The sequence below is a fragment of the Sus scrofa genome, chromosome 5, assembly GCF_000003025.6.
Source record: "Sus scrofa isolate TJ Tabasco breed Duroc chromosome 5, Sscrofa11.1, whole genome shotgun sequence".
Lineage (NCBI taxonomy): Eukaryota > Metazoa > Chordata > Mammalia > Artiodactyla > Suidae > Sus > Sus scrofa.
In genome coordinates this window covers 60,974,233-60,989,910 of record NC_010447.5, presented here as the reverse complement: position 1 = coordinate 60,989,910, position 15,678 = coordinate 60,974,233, and the positions used below count along the sequence as shown (strand labels likewise).

Sequence of the window (15,678 nt, the reverse complement as noted above, 5' to 3'; positions counted from 1 at the left end):
GCAGAGCCCATTATCTGCTGGGTACCTTCAGGCCAGGAACGAAAAGGAACGAGGCAGGGAAGAGGAGGAGGAGGAAGAAGAGAAGGACAAATGTCGGGCTCTCGCCCGCTTCCCTTTAGTGAGTGGCCGGCGTTAGAAACCACCTGCCACACCTCTATGACCTTGCTTTTCTGTGTTCCAGAAAATGAGCGCGAAAACACCCGTCCTTCGGAGAGCCGTGACATTGGAATGTGACGGTTGAGCTTCGATTACCAATAAAATCATCTGCATCCAGTTTCTAAGTGCCCCGTGTCATTCTGGGTGTTTGGGAGGCTGACATTCGAGGGCCAGGATCGTGGCATAGGAGCATCCAAGACCCTGTGTCACTCTTGCGTCCAGCAGGTTTCCTCCCGGACCGCATGTCTACAAAGCATTTCTGCTTCGTCCTTTGCTTGCGGAAAAGAATGTTTCTGTCCTTTTCTACCTGCCAGGGCCTCCTCCTCCTCCCCACTGACCACCGTATTCACAGGCCAGGGGCCTGTCCCTGCCCTTCCCTGGGTTCTGCAGCACCAGTGTACCTACGGTGTTATGACTTTCACACCTTTGACTGAGATTCTAGGAATTTTAGGGAAACAAGGAGAATAAGCCAACGTGAAGGAGCTGCACAGGCTGAGGAAATCCTTAAACTTGCTAAAGTAATTCACCCTGCCGCGAGGGCACAAACGTGACGCGAGGTCCCGTTCCCTCCAGCCCACCGTACCCATCCCCCCTTTTGATCATGGCTGAGTGTTCACCCTCCCTCGTTTTCTCCCTCCCCGCTCTTTGGCAATCCTGAGTGCGTTTCATAAAGGAGGCAGGTAGCATGCTGTATTCGAAAAAGCGAGGTGTCTGGATCAATCACAGCGGGCTAACCTGCTGTAAGAACAGACCGGGCAGACAGTCAGAAGGCCTCGTGGAGGCACCAGCACCATTAGCCACGACAGTGGCGCTGCAAGGGTCGGAGCCCCTCCCCGAAGGCCGCTCCAGTGTGTTGGCGGCTAGGGGTGCCGAGTCTGAATCAGTGAGGTTCTGAAATCCTGGAAGAGGGAACCGCCCTCTCCGGATTCCGCAGTTCACCAGGCAGGCTGCGGTTAAAGGCCACTGGGAATTGATGCCATGCACGCCTCAGATGACCCCAGGGCCACCATCCACCTCAGAGCTTCGCAATTTTCACGATGACTAGGCAGTAAAGCAGCATACACCCAGACACCAGCGTGACTTTCACCCTTGGGCCTTCAGCCTTGTCTTGCCTGGTCCAGTACATTCCCGGACATGGAGCTGTCGGCTTGAGAAGATGATCAAGAAGCCAGATGCCACTGGGAAGCACGCTGACCGTCTCTCACAGCAGCCAGAGTGCCTGCTCTGTAGTCACCCTTATTCATTTTCACGTTGGTTACTGCGTAGTTCCCCTGGTGTCTGCTTTGCTTGTGTGCTCTGGCTATCACTCCTGTGTACCGCACATCTGAGAAACGTCTATCTTCTTCTGAATCTTGAACGTCTTTCACCTGAATCTCTATCTCTCGCTCTGACTCTGCTGAATTCTAGTCAACTGAGGCTACACTTAGGCATTTCAGGGTCCTTCCTCCTCACGCGGCAGGTAATGTCCATGAAGACAGCAGGGCGGGTGGGTGTGCCCGGTTATGAGTCATCTGCTGCTCTGTCTTTATCTCCCCACGGGTCTCCAGTGGTTGGCCCCACAATGGCACCCATGATGACTTTTGAGGCTCTAGCTGGTTCTGCTTGTCAGGCAACCTGTCACCATCCCATGGTGTGCCTCTGTCCAGTCTCTCTGCTTCGGCCATTTTCCAGGCCAGTTCATATCTCTCTCGTTCACCTGGGAAAAGACTGTGCCAACGGGGGCAGAGAGGGACCGCTTGTCCAATCGTCTTTGTTCAGTCATTTCCCATCCACTGTACAGCTTCTGGCTGGGCAAGCAGGTTCCTGCACAGGGTTTCAGCTGAAGGCCATCCACAGATAGCCTTGGCGTCATTTTTCCAAGCGTCTTGGACAGACTGATATTTCCTCTGGCAAACCTCAAAATCCTATAGGTTTGGGGTGTGGGCCAGGTGTAGTGGGAGCTTAACAGAGCCTAAAATGCATTTCTCTCCATCGCTTTCCCCTGAGGCATTCTTCTCTGTCCCTAGGCCCAGGGAATTTCTTTGTGACCGGAAACCCTTGCTCTTCAAGTATTTCTGAAGCTTCCAGGCCAAAAATAAACGTCCTCCTCTGTGTATTTTTGCAGCTTCGAATACCTTTGATCGTAAGAGAATTATGGTTGTAGCCGGTGAGTCCATAGTTCAGCTAAAAATGTGGAGCCGGTTGCCACGTCTGAATTACCAAGTGAGATGCACATGGGAGTTTCCCTAAGGAATGGAAAAAACTGGGCTCTTCAGGACTGGGTGAGGCTACGGAACAAGGAGGAACCCAGGCCAGGATGGAGGGACGAAGAATTCCGATGACACAACAGGGAAAGGATGTTTGAAACTTAGATTACCTGCAATGCTCACAAGGAGCAAGTGCATCTGAGGAGGATCACATTCTGCACAGGGATTATGGAAGGGAAAAGTGACAGGCAGAGGTGTTATGGGAGCGCTCAGCTCTCAGGAAAAGGACAGCGCAAGTGGGGGACTGACAACAACAACAACAACTACTAAAATAAAAAGTAAAGTAAACTAAAGAGGCAGGAACGTTCTTCTCAGAAAAATATCCTCCTTTACCACACTCTTCTATCCTGGCAGCCTCCAGTCAGGTTCAGAGCTTTTGCGCCTATGGCCTGAACCTATCACCTCACAGAAACTAGCAGTGCTTCTCAAATGTGTGGAAAACCCGTTGGAAGTGGGTTTTCTCCCAAATTCCGTCACAAGACTCCTGACTGAGACCATAAAGAAAAGGCACATGCCTCATGAGCTCTTCTTAGAGGCAGCATAGGTTAAAAGTAGGATATTTTAGAACGGAGGGCTTTCTCTAAGAGTTTTATAGTAACTTGTCATATCTAGGTGTTTAATCAATTTTGAGTTTATTTTTATGTATGGTGTTAGGAAGTGTTCTAATTTCACTCTTTTTCTTGTGGTTGTCCAGGTTTCCCAGCACCACTTTTTGCATAGGCTGTCTTTTCTCCATTTGTATATTCTTGCCTCTTTTGTCATAGGTTAGTTGACTGTGGGTGCGTGGGTTTAATTCTGGGCTTTCTATCCTGTTCCACTGACCTGTATTTCTGTCTTTGTACCCGTACCATACGGTTTTGATGACTCTTGCTTTGTAGCATAGTCTGACGTCAGGGAGGCTGATGCCTCCACCTCCAGGTTTCTTTTTCAGGATGTCTTTGGCTAGTCTTGGTTTTTTTGTGCTTCCAAACAAATTTTAAAAGATTTTGTTCGAGTTCTGTGAAAAATGTCCTTGGTAGTGTGATAGGAATTGCACTGAATCTGTAGATGGCCTTGGGTAGTATAGTCCTTTTGATAACATTGACTCTTCCAGTCCAAGAGATGGTATGTCTTTCCATCTATTTGTGTCGTCTTTGATTTCTTTCATCAGTATCTTATAGTTTTCAGAACACAGGTCTTTTGTCTCTTTAGGTAGGTTTACTCCTTGGTATTTTATTCTCTCGGATGTGATGGTAAACGAGATGGCTTCCCTAATTTCTCTCTCTGATCTTTCATTATTAGCATATAGAAATGCAGTTGATTTCCATGTATTAATTTTGTATCCTGCAACTTTGCCAGATTCATTGATGAGCTCTAACAGTTTTCTGGTAGAGTCTTTAGGATTCTCTAGGTATAGTATCATGTCATTGGCAAATAGCGATAGTTTTACTTCTTCCTTTCCAATTTGGATTCCTTTTATTTCTTTTACTTCTCTGATTGCCATGGTTAGGACTTCCAAAACCATGTTGAATAGTAGTGGTGAGAGCGGACATCCTTGTCCTGTTCCTGATCTCAGCAGGAATTCTTTCAGCTTTGCACCCTTGAGAATGATGGTAGCCCTAGGACTGTTATATATGGCCTTTAATATGTTGAGGTAGGTTCCCTCTATGCCCACTCTCTGAAGGGTTTTTATCAGAAATGGGTGTTGGATTTTGTCAAAGGCTTTTTCCACGTCTACTGAGAGGATCATATGGTTTTTATTCTTCAATTTGTTAATGTGGTGTATCACACTGATTGATTGGCAAATATTGAAGAATCCTTGCATCCCTGGGATAAATCCCACTTGATCATGATGTACAATCCTTTTAATGTATTGTTGGTGTAGTTTGCTATTATTTTGTGAGGATTTTTGCACCTATGTTCTTCAGTGAATTGGCCTGTTAATTTTTTTGGTGTGGTATCTTTGTCTGTTTTGGTATCAGGGGTGATGGTGCTTCATAGACTGATTTGGGAGTGCCCTCTCTGATTTTTTGAATAATTTCGTTAAGATCTGTGTTGCTGTGACTTGGTGTAGGTCACAGAGGCGGCTTGGATCTGGTTGTGTGTCCGTGGCTGCACCTCCAATTCAAACCTAGGCTGGGAAATTTATTATGCCTCAGGTGCGGCATAAAACACCAAAAGGAGTTCCCGTCGTGGCTCAGTGGTTAGCGAACCTGAGCAGGATCCATGAGGACGTGGGATTGATGCATGGCCTTGCTCAGTGGATTAAGGATCCCTCGTTTCGGGAGCTGTGGTGTAGGTCACAGACGCAGCTAGGATCCTGGTGCATTACCAGCAAGTCAATAGTCTCCATATGGGTCAGGAAACAAACAACTATGCAAAAAAAAAAAAAAAAAATTCCCGGTGATGAACAACGAATAGAGAGCAATCAGAACAGAGTTGCTACCAAGGAAACTGAACGGAAGAAGTGAAGGGCAAGACGATGCCATGGAGGTTTGAAGGGAACAGCCGTTTGCCCAGCAAGATGGCATAAGCGTGGCCACTGAACAGTCAGTGGGGAACAAGAGTTGAAAACATGCTTAGCAGGAAGGAGGACATGGACTCTTACAAAAGAAGCGGCACAAAGTCTTGTACACATGCAATGACATGATCCATTCAAGGAACTGTGTATGCATTTGGTGCTGTCCCAGAAGGTCCCCGGAGTGTTCTGTGTCTACCTTTGCCTTCGGTAAATACCAGCACACCGAAGGCTGTTTATACGAAGGAAGAGTATCGGGTCACCTTTGTTCCACACCACCAAGTGGAGGGAGAGCCTCCGGACGACCTCTGGGGCCCGGGCAGGCTGAGTGAGGCTCAGCCTTCCGCCACCCGTGTGTGCACGACAGCACTTTTCCACATACGTTTCAAAGACAGACAGAGAGGATGTGTGTATCAGCAAGACGTTTTGCTACCTAGCATATACATATGGACAGACAGGCCATGAGTGATGGAGCCCGGGCCACGATCATGGCCAGAGATATTGACCAGCGTCGTCTGGGCTACAGGATCACGGCCAACACACAGACACGCAGACACATGCACAGCCACACACCAACAGCTCCACGAAGGACAGAGCAACAGTCTCAGGGAACAGATGGCAGTCAAAGGATGACAGAACACTTTGACGTCTGCGCCGATGGCTTGGACACTGTTCCTTCACAACTCGGGCTCAAGTCACATGCTGCACCTTTGAGAAATGACACACGGACACCCTCTTACCCCCTCCATCCTGCTGGGCTAAAGCTCAGCTCTAACCTTTCCATCCAGTGATGAGGTCCACCCAGCACGGAGCTCAAAGATACCATTGTCCTGCTGGTCTTTATAAAGGAAGCTGCCTGGATTCTCCCAGGACGGAGCTGAGAACAACCGCAGCACTTCCTCCAAGATGCTGCCGATCCTGCTCTCAGTGGCCTTGCTGGCCCTGAGCTCAGCTCGGAGCCCGTTTTTGGTAAGCACCAAGAAGGGGGGGGGGCGTTGCTGAGACTCTGCGTGGGGTTCGTTAGATGCCACGGGAGTGAGGGTGCTGGTAGAGAAGGCGGCGGGGAGGTGGAAAGCCTGGGCTGCAGGTGCTTAAGGCAAGGATAAGGCCCTCACACCCTGGCTGATGCTACATAAAGTGTACCTGGAACCCCGTACAGAGTCTTGAACCACAGACTGACAAGGGAAGACTGGCATTTCTGCACACGTCTCACTGACTCGACTGTGAGGGATGCACTGCAGGGAGGCCCGACCAATACAGAGAAGTGTCCTCAGGAAGGCATTACAGTCATCAGAAGCAGGCAGGGGGAGAAGGTGGCCTCGCGAGAGGGGGTCACACACATGCAGGAGGGGACGCCCGGGTCAGACTTTTTACTGAAGCGAAAGGGATCAGGACCCTCAATCTCTCTAGCTCACTCTCCACAGAGACACAGAGATCCCAGGGCCCAGGGGTTGCAATTTGCTCCATTCACACGCCCCGTTCCATAGTGCTGTGGAAGGTGGTACCCGCGTGTTGACTCCCGGTCACCCCACCTGGGTGAGGCCATGTTAATGTAGGTCAAGTGTCTCATGTGGAGGGAGAGCAGAAGGACAGGAAAATAAGACACAGAAACACCCAGCACTTTACCTGAACCAGCATGAGGGTAGACGGAAACCAGGGGGACAGGAAAACCAAACCAAAACGAAAACCCAGGGCCTCCTCTCTTTGGAGTCTGTGGTGGACCCTCAGCATAAGAACCACCCCGTCACCCCTTCACGTCGTCCTCCCTTTGCCACGGCATCTTGCAAAGGGTGTGTGGACAAGGTACTTGGGGCATCTTCCAGGCATCTGGCATGCGTTTTGCGCTTTATCTTGCGCTTTTCTTCCTTGAAGGCAACAGTGCAGGATTTCCCAGCCTCCTACCAGATAGGTCACCTCAAATCCTCCATCGACTTCCTTTCTGTTTTTATCTTTAGCAACTGCTCTGTTCTAGAGTGTCTTGTCACGACTGGATGAATGTTAGTATCCAGAGGATATAGGCCATTCTTTACCAGCCGCGACTCAGGGACCCACGAGCAGGGCCTAAGGTGCATAACAGAGATGTGTAGCTTGGATGCCACAGAGTATGCGGCCTGCTCCCTCAGGCCAGAAATGACAGCTGAGGGAGGAGAGCAGAGGGAAGCAGCTCAAATTCTGCCTCCTCCAGTCTACTGAGCACCAAGCCTTCCAGTGTTCTCGTTGTCCCCAATGCCCCTCGGTATACGTATATGGTTTATGGAAAAATGCAAAGAACTGGGGTCTGGTTCCCTCTTTCTGTGCTGCTCCATTCAAATGTGTCCTCATATCTAATTAACACTGGCCACAGTTATTTAGTGAATCCTGTGTAGGCCATCACTTGCTCTTAGTATTTCTTCATCCAGTCTTGGAGCATGAGGGCTCCCCTGATGCACTCAAGTGGCCAGACTTGGAGTCACAGTTGGCAAGCCCTGTCACTGTCTCCAATGTAAGGGCCATCATAACTGACACTGATAATCTCTTTGCTTTTCTTCTTTCCTTGGAAACAACCTCTAGGAAACCTAAGAATTCCATGACTTCTTTTTTTGCCCAATTTAAGGCAATTTCGTTTGTCTCTAGAGCAAAGAACTAAGATGCAACATTTCTAGTGTCTGAATGAATAGGAGTACTGCCAAATAACGCTGTGGGTGGGAGGGAAGTCGATAGTGGAGAGGCAGGTTCAAAAGGAAGAGACTGCCTGATGGGGTGACCAGAGACCAAAATGAGAGGAACCCTTTCCTTCCCCTAGTTCCTCTATTCCTGTGCCATACCTTACAACAGATGTACACAACTCAAATCAGAGCTCCCAGGAGCAGTTTCCCAGCCCACCTCCCGGAGGACCTGGAGGACCACCGCAGAGACCTCCACCTAATGGTGAAGACCAAGGTGATGGACCAACGTAGGACCACCCCCACAAGGTGATGGAGCTCAGCAGAGACCACCCCACCAGCACACCATCATCAGCATCACCATCCTCCTCCACCTCCTCCTGAGAACACCACAGACCACCCCCACCCAGGGGGAAACCATAAAGGCCCGCCCAGGACAGCCACCCCGGTAATCTGGAACTCAGTGACAGGGAGGATCGAGGGCCCTAAGCCTTACAGGTCTGAAACTTTAACGTGTCATGGAATCAACCAGAAACAGCTTGAAACTGCACAGTCCTGGATACCAGTTCTAATGACTTCTATTCCGTTCCTGCTAGAGAGGAGCAAGCCTGCATATTTTGACAGACCGGCCAGGGCGATTCTGACTGTAAGAACCATGGCCCCCAAACTGCCTCTTCCCCGATGACTACCTTCTTCATGTGGGCTGGTAATGAGCAAGTAGAGCAGCGTCTGCCTTTCGTCCTCTCCTCTCCTCCTCCTCCTCCTCCTCCTCCTCCTCCTCCTCAGGCTCAGTGCCTTCCCATCTCAGGTTTCCAGCTGGCCAGGCCTATCAGGTCCAGTGGTGCTGCCAATGACACCTTAGCTTTCATCCTGGTCGGTGTTTTCCAGGTCTTTTAAATATTTCCTATTACATTCACTTACATTCAAGGGAACAGAAAAGAGAACCAAAAACAAAGATATGAGGCCAAATTGCAAAGGCAGATCACATCTTCCCTCCCCACAAGCTTCCCCCAAAGCCACCACAGTCAAGTCTTGTGAACAACCCTTGGAAGCGCTTAGGCCTCTATAAATACCTACCCTCTTCTTTGATCCACAAGTGCTCTCATACTTCATATGCAGCCCTATACGCTGCTCACTTCAAATTACTTATTTCGCAGAACACGTCCATGTCGTTGCCCAGAGCCACAGGGATCAAGTTGGCCCCTCTCCCTTTTCTTTTCAAGTCTACCCCAGCCCATCGCCTGGCTGTGCCATGATCCCTTTAAGCAAACCGCCATCAGTGGACACTTAGGCTGGATGCAGGCTTTTGCTGCTATAGGATAGGTTCCAGTGAATAGTTCTGTAAAGACGTACTAAGAATCATCCACAGCACTCAAGAGCTAAAGAACTTCAGAAGAATCTTTTTCATTCATCTTGCAAGCAACAATTTTGAGCCCACTCTCTGTTAGCTGCATACAAACCATACACAAAGAGGAATTAGGAAGGAATGGAGAGGAGGAAGAAGAAGAGAGAGAGAAGATGGGCTCTCACCGACCTCCCTTCAATTGCCAATTACCGGTAGGGACAAGGAACCACCGGCCAAACCGCTCTGAACTTCCTTTTTTGTTTGTTTCAGACAATGAGTAGGGAGACACCTGTCCTTCAGAAGGCCATGACATTGGAACGAGGCAAGCTATCTTCAATTTACCAATAAAACAATCAGCCAGCCTCCCGTTTCTAAGCGCCATGTGTCGTTCTGGGTGTTTGCGAGTCTGGGATGTGAGGGCCACGAACACAGCATAGGAACGTCCGAGACCCCTTCTTATGGATGTTTCTAGCAGGCTTCCTCCAGGAACACTTTCCTGGAAAACGTTTCTGCTTTGCTTTTTGATTCGGGGACAGGAACAGATCTCTCCAGGCTGTCTACCTCCTTGCCAATGACATCTTTATGCACAAGCCAGCTGCGAGTCAAAAAGCTCCATTGTTTCTCACCTCCCCTGGATTCCACACCAAGAACGCAGTGCTTTTCATCATTTTCAGACCTTTTCCTGAGAGTCTGAAAATGTGAGGGAAACAAGGAAAGACTGCAAAGGTGAAGCAGGTGCTCAACCCAAGGGAAGAATCCTTAAGATGGCCAAAATAACTGATCCTCTTTGCTAGGGAAGGAAGCTTGCTTCTAGGTTCCTTCTCCCTCAAACCCACTCATCCCCATTTTCTGTTTCTGATTCACTGCCCAAGTCTCTCCCTGCCTAGATCCCCCACCACTCTCGAAGGAAACCTGAGGGTACTTCATGAACGAGGCAGCATGCCATATGTTAAAAAGCCAGCAGGAATTTGGAGTCCTTCGGACATCAGCTTCTAGCCTCTCTGTTTTTTGTTCGCACTGCATTTTTAGCAAGCTCCTTCGACTCTCAGAGCCTCAGGTTCCTCACCCATAAAATGAGGATATTCATAATAATAATATCTACCGTAGAAGACACAGAGTATTGAGGTAGCATACAGAAAAGCCCTGCAGAGATCGCCTTCAGCACTTCCTAATTATGACGACAGGGAAGAACCATAGACATAACATTGCTAACAAATTAAAGGCTCCTAAATGAAAACTGTTCAGACTGCATTCCCAAAATATCAGACAACAATATTCTCTGACAATGCGTCTTACAAGTTTTAAAAAGAAAGGGAAAACAGTCACTCTGTCTATTTTTTTGTTTGTTTGTTTGTTTGTTTGTTTTTTAAGAGCATCTTCTGGTGTCTTTGTTTCCTGGGGCAATACTTGCTCCATCACGACACACTGCTAACTCCTCCCTCCTTTTCTCACAAACTTGGGAAGAGTTCCTGGCCTAACAGACACATTTACAATGGACACGAGGAAATCAGCATTTAAAAAGAAACCTGCCAGGGCGGGGGGGGGGGGGGGTGTTGTTAACACGGGGAGCAAAAGTATATTTGGGTTGCACCTGGCACTTCCATCTGTCTTCGCGCCCGCGAACCCGGTGAAGGGAACACAGGGCGCGGGCGCAGCCGGGTCCCTGCCCCCGACACTCCGCCAGTGATGAAAATCTCCTCTGGGACACCTCCATGGTGGCACAGAGCCCATCCCCAAGCATCCCTGGGAAACTCTGACAACCCGCATAGCCTGGCAGGAAGGGATCTGAGGAACACTCCTTCAGAGCTAGAACCATCCTCCCTCCAGGGCTTGTCAGTCAGTGTTCTTCCCTTGAATGATTTTAACTTCTTACACACTATGTCACACAACTAACTCCAACTGAGCCAGCAGGTGGCCGAAACAAAGTTAACTGCACCAAAGAGACTGCCCTTAAACTTGATTCTCCAGTAGTGCATGTTTAAATCTAGTTCAAAACTTCATACGCTGTTGACTGTCGCTTTGAACTGAGAGACTTCCAAGCCTGACTTTGGTATCCACCAAGTGAAACAAGAAATTTCAGCTTTCTGTCCTCAAACTGCTCCCTCTGGTCTCCCTTTCCTCTAGAGATACAAATGCACTTCGCCTAATTTGGACAAGTCTTTTGTAAAGAAATTCTTTTCCGCTTTCTACTTTCTTTCTCTAACTTCTGTCTCGGCGCCGTGCCCCTCGGGCAGACGTGAGGGGTTCTGGGCACAGGCTGTGGCTGTGGTCCACATGGCAACCGCACCCCTGAGAGGAGCAGCGGCTGGGGGGTCCCACACTCAAGGCTCCCTCTCTGCTCGCTAGAGGAGGCTTTCTCATGAGAAAGGCGCCTCGCGCCCCACACAGCGTCTCCCCAGCGGGTCCACCAAGGCACTTCCGGAGATGCCAGTTCGTGGCTGGGCCGTGGCCTGCAGTTCGGGTACCAGTGGGGCCAACGTTCGCCTTTGTGGGCAACAGGGAAACGCTTGCGCAGCCTCAGGGACACCCGCCCGCCTCACCTGGGCACTTTCCTGGAGGCGCACAGAGCCTCCTTCCCGTCGCCGGGCCGCCGCCGCCGCCGCAGCCATCCCTCGTGCGCGCGCCCGCGAACCCGATGAAGGGAACCCAGGGCGCGGGCGCAGCCAAGTCGGTGCCCCCGACACGCCGCGCGAAGGAGCACGACGAGGCAACCCCCGCCTCCACCCCCAGGGTCACCCTTCCCTCTCCACCCCCAGAGCGCGGCCCGCGGAGCCCCCGCACCGTGAGGGGGATCCCCCGGCGCTCGCAGGAGCGGGAAACGGCGCCAGCGGGCAGGCGCCTGAGGCAGGGCCCTCGAGCCCGGCAGGGGAAACCGCCCTGGGACGGGCAAGGCGCGCTCCCGCCCCGAGCGCGGCGCGGGGCGGCGCGCGAAGCCCCCTCCCCCGCCCGGGCCGCGGGGCGGGCCTCCGGCGAGCCGCGCGCCCAGGCGGCCAGGCCTGAGGCTTGCCCCTTGGGGAGGGCCGAGGCCGCTGGACCCGTGGGGCACCGGCGGGAGAAGCAGGGCGGCACACGTTGCGCACCCCCGCCTGCCACACACCACCGCCCGGCCGGCGGCAGAGGCGCGAGCCCCGGGGCGGAACCCGAAGGGCCGACCCTCTCGCCAGCCAGCCGTGTCCATGCCTCTTCTGGCGCGTTTTAGGTCCGGCCCGGGAGAGCCGGGCCTCCCCACGTCCTACTACAACCGGCAAGTGTTTCTGCGTTTTGTTCTTCCTCAAGACGTATTACTTTTTGAAACTGCTTTATTGGGGAAGAGTGATTTACAGTGTCGCCCTAGCCTCGCGGGTTTACAGCAAAGTGAATCATACACCTACGTGGTCTTAGGACCTGTTGTCAGTGGTGCTCCCAAGCTCTGACCAGGAGACCCTCGTGTGTTCTGCTCGCTGAAAGTGGCAGAAAGCACCAAGTGCCCCCTAAGCCGGCTTGCAAGAAAATGGCCTGAGATATCTACTCTCCTTTGCAGCCCTCCTACCCCAACCGCACCCACTCAGAGCAGCTCCAGTCCAATTGGTCTGTGACAGAAAAAGAGGCTCCCAAAGGGGCAGAAGGGGACTCCTGTTGCAGCCCCTCCTCCAGCTTCAGAAAGTCAAGGTAACAGAATTTGGCAGAAGGACCATCAGTTGGTGGACAAAAATCTGTGCTTTCTTATCAAAGGAAGTCCAAAACTCTTTGGGTCTGGCAGGAATGTCTCAAATGTTGTGGGTCACAATTTGTATCTTTTCTTGCCCCCAGAACATTTTGGTTCCAGAGGCAAGAACCCCAACGAAAATTCGCTGATGCGGAAAAGGGGAAAGGGAACATGCACATAACAGAGAGGTCCAATATGCGTGGATTTAATGGCTCCGTGTTATGAGAAGGCTTTAACGCCTCCGTCTTCCCATGCGGCTGCCAGGATGACTGCGTATGAGCTCCGTATGCCGTCCCCGCATCTTCACGGCTCACTCAGATATGAAATCTCTGGAAGACAGTGACCAGGGAGGCTCCAGTCAATGCCAGCTGCTCAGCCGATGCCTGGGAGTAAAGCTAAGTATTATGGTGGGCCCAGACCTATACCAAGCTCGGTGGCCTGGGGTTTGGGCACCTATGATGGGGAGCTTTAATGGGATGCCACATCTTGAAGTACTTTCCCCGGAGACAAGGATGTGGGCAGGCTGCCCCCCAAATCAACATGTCCTATGGTTTCAGCACTGACAATCCCCCACGCTTTCACTTGTTGTTGTTGTTGCCGTTCTCTCTTGTATTATTTTGTTCCACTTTGGATGGAGCCAGGATTCTAAACCCTTCTCCTCATGCGCCCTTCTTTCCTGGAACTTGTTTAACTCAAAATGTTCTGTCTTTCAGATCCTATCTACAAGTTCCCTATGAGCAAGGATGCAATTCACCTGCTTCTGGGAACTTGAGCGTGCTTGAAATTACAGGAGGTCTCCTACTTCCCGATTGGGAGCTTTGGATTTTAAGTTCTTCGTTCGGTAAAGTATATTTCTGCAGACCATGGACTCCTCTTGACAGATAGCATTGGTGGTAGGGTGAACTGGGAAGCCAAATAACCCTTCATTTGTCAGAAAAGGGTAAAAAAAATAATCCATTCCTGAGTTGGCAACAACTATCATAGATAACAACAACGCTAGCACCTGACATCCTATGTGGTGACTCTAAGAGTAGAGGCCAACCTCCGGAAATAGATGCGTTGTCCTTAGGGAGTTCTCCCCTTTGAGTTTCTCCCAAGTGGTGTTGCTTTGAAAAGGACAAGAGAGTAACGAGGGGAGATTTGCTTGTCTGTTGCGGTACAGCAACTACCCCCACATTTAGCAGCTTGAGCCATCAGCATCCATTGGTTCATGATTTCGGTGGGTTCCCTGTCCAGGAGTGGATTGGATGGGTGACTGTGGCTCAGGGTTTGCAGGAGGTGGCAGTCAGGCCGTCCTCTAGGGCTGTCCTCTCAGGTTCCGCCAGAGGAAGACCTGCTTCCACACTCCCTCACGGTGGCACGTGGTCCTCAGTTCCTCACCACGTGGACCTCTTCATAGGCCCGATGCCCTCACAGCACACCAGCGAGCTTCCGGCTCACAGGGCCGGCTGCCCCCCGGAGCAAGCCATGCTGGGACAAAGCAGAAATGGAAGTCACCATCTTTCCGTAACCGTGTGTCACAAAGCACATCCCAGTACTTTTGGGCCTGTGGTAACCATAGAAGCCAGTCCAGTCCGCATTAATGGAAAGGGAAATCAGGTTCCCTCACTTGACAGGAGGAGTGTGCAGTAGTTTGGGGGCATATCTGTAAAACCAGGGCAGGAGGCTTTTGAGTTCCTTCACGTGGAATCACCCTATGGGTCTGTGATAAAAGTCGTTAGTCACATTATCGGCATCCAAGATTATTTTTCCAAAAGTGAAGCTGTAGCCACAGTGAACCTTAGGAAAGATTCAGAAAAGTCCCTTGAGCACCCACATTCCTGGACGTGGACCTTGTCCCTCCGCTTGGTATGGCCCTCACGACCCAGACAGCCCGCCTTAGCAGCCCGCGAAAGCTTAAGGTTTCCCCTTTAAGAGTCATAACAAGACTCGGAGCAGCACAGCTCACGTCTGTCGGGGAAAGATGGACTCTCCTAAAAGGAAAAGTGAAGAACATGGGATCTTGGGGACCCTGGGGAGAGGAGATGACATGGAGGGGGAAGATGGAATGTAGTTCTTGTCGGGGAACATACTGACAAAGCCCTAAGACTGCTAATCAAATTCCAGTTAAAATCTCTGTACACGCCGGCGTTCCCGTCGTGGCTCTGCAGTTAACGAATCTGACTAACGTTCATGAGGGCGCGGGTTCGACCCCGGCCTGGCTCAGTGGGTTGAGAATCCAGCGTTGCTGTGGCTGTGGTGTAGGCCGGCAGCTACAGTTCCCGTTTGACCCCTAGCCTGGGAACCTCCATAGGCCTCGGGTGTGGACCTAAAAAAAAAAATAAAAAAAAAAAAAAAACAACTCCATGTACATCCCATGTATGAGACTGTCCGTGAGAAAGCCCTCCTTTCTAAAATATTCTCCTTTTAACCTATGCTGCCTCTAAGAAGAGCTCATGAGGCATGTGCCTTTTCTTTATGGTCTCAGTCAGGAGTCTTGTGACGGAATTTGGGAGAAAACCCACTTCCAACGGGTTTTCCACACATTTGAGAAGCACTGCTAGTTTCTGTGAGGTGATAGGTTCAGGCCATAGGCGCAAAAGCTCTGAACCTGACTGGAGGCTGCCAGGATAGAAGAGTGTGGTAAAGGAGGATATTTTTCTGAGAAGAACGTTCCTGCCTCTTTAGTTTACTTTACTTTTTATTTTAGTAGTTGTTGTTGTTGTCGTCAGTCCCCCACTTGCGCTGTCCTTTTCCTGAGAGCTGAGCACTCCCATAACACCTCTGCTTGTCACTTTTCCCTTCCATAATCCCTGTGCAGAATGTGATCCTCCTCAGATGCACTTGCTCCTTGTGAGCATTGCAGGTAATCTGAGTTTCAAACATCCTTTCCCTGTTGTGTCATCAGAATTCTCAGAATTTTTAAATAGAACATCCAAATTAGGTTGACTGTTACATTTAATTCTAAAATTTGGCATCTAGGTAAGTTTTCCTCCACAAATTTTCTTCTGTTTTGTTATCTTTGATGGCCGCACCTGAGGCATATGGAAGTTCCTAGGCTAGGGGTCGAATTGGAGCTGCAGCTGCTGGCCTACTCCACAGCCACAGCAACACCAGGCCTGGCCTGC

At 50.6% G+C, this 15,678-nt stretch overlaps 1 pseudogene; it reads right to left on the bottom strand.

Annotated features, from left to right (window-relative positions):
- LOC110260586 overlaps positions 1 to 11,495 on the bottom strand; it is a 16,370-nt pseudogene extending 4,875 nt beyond the window's left edge.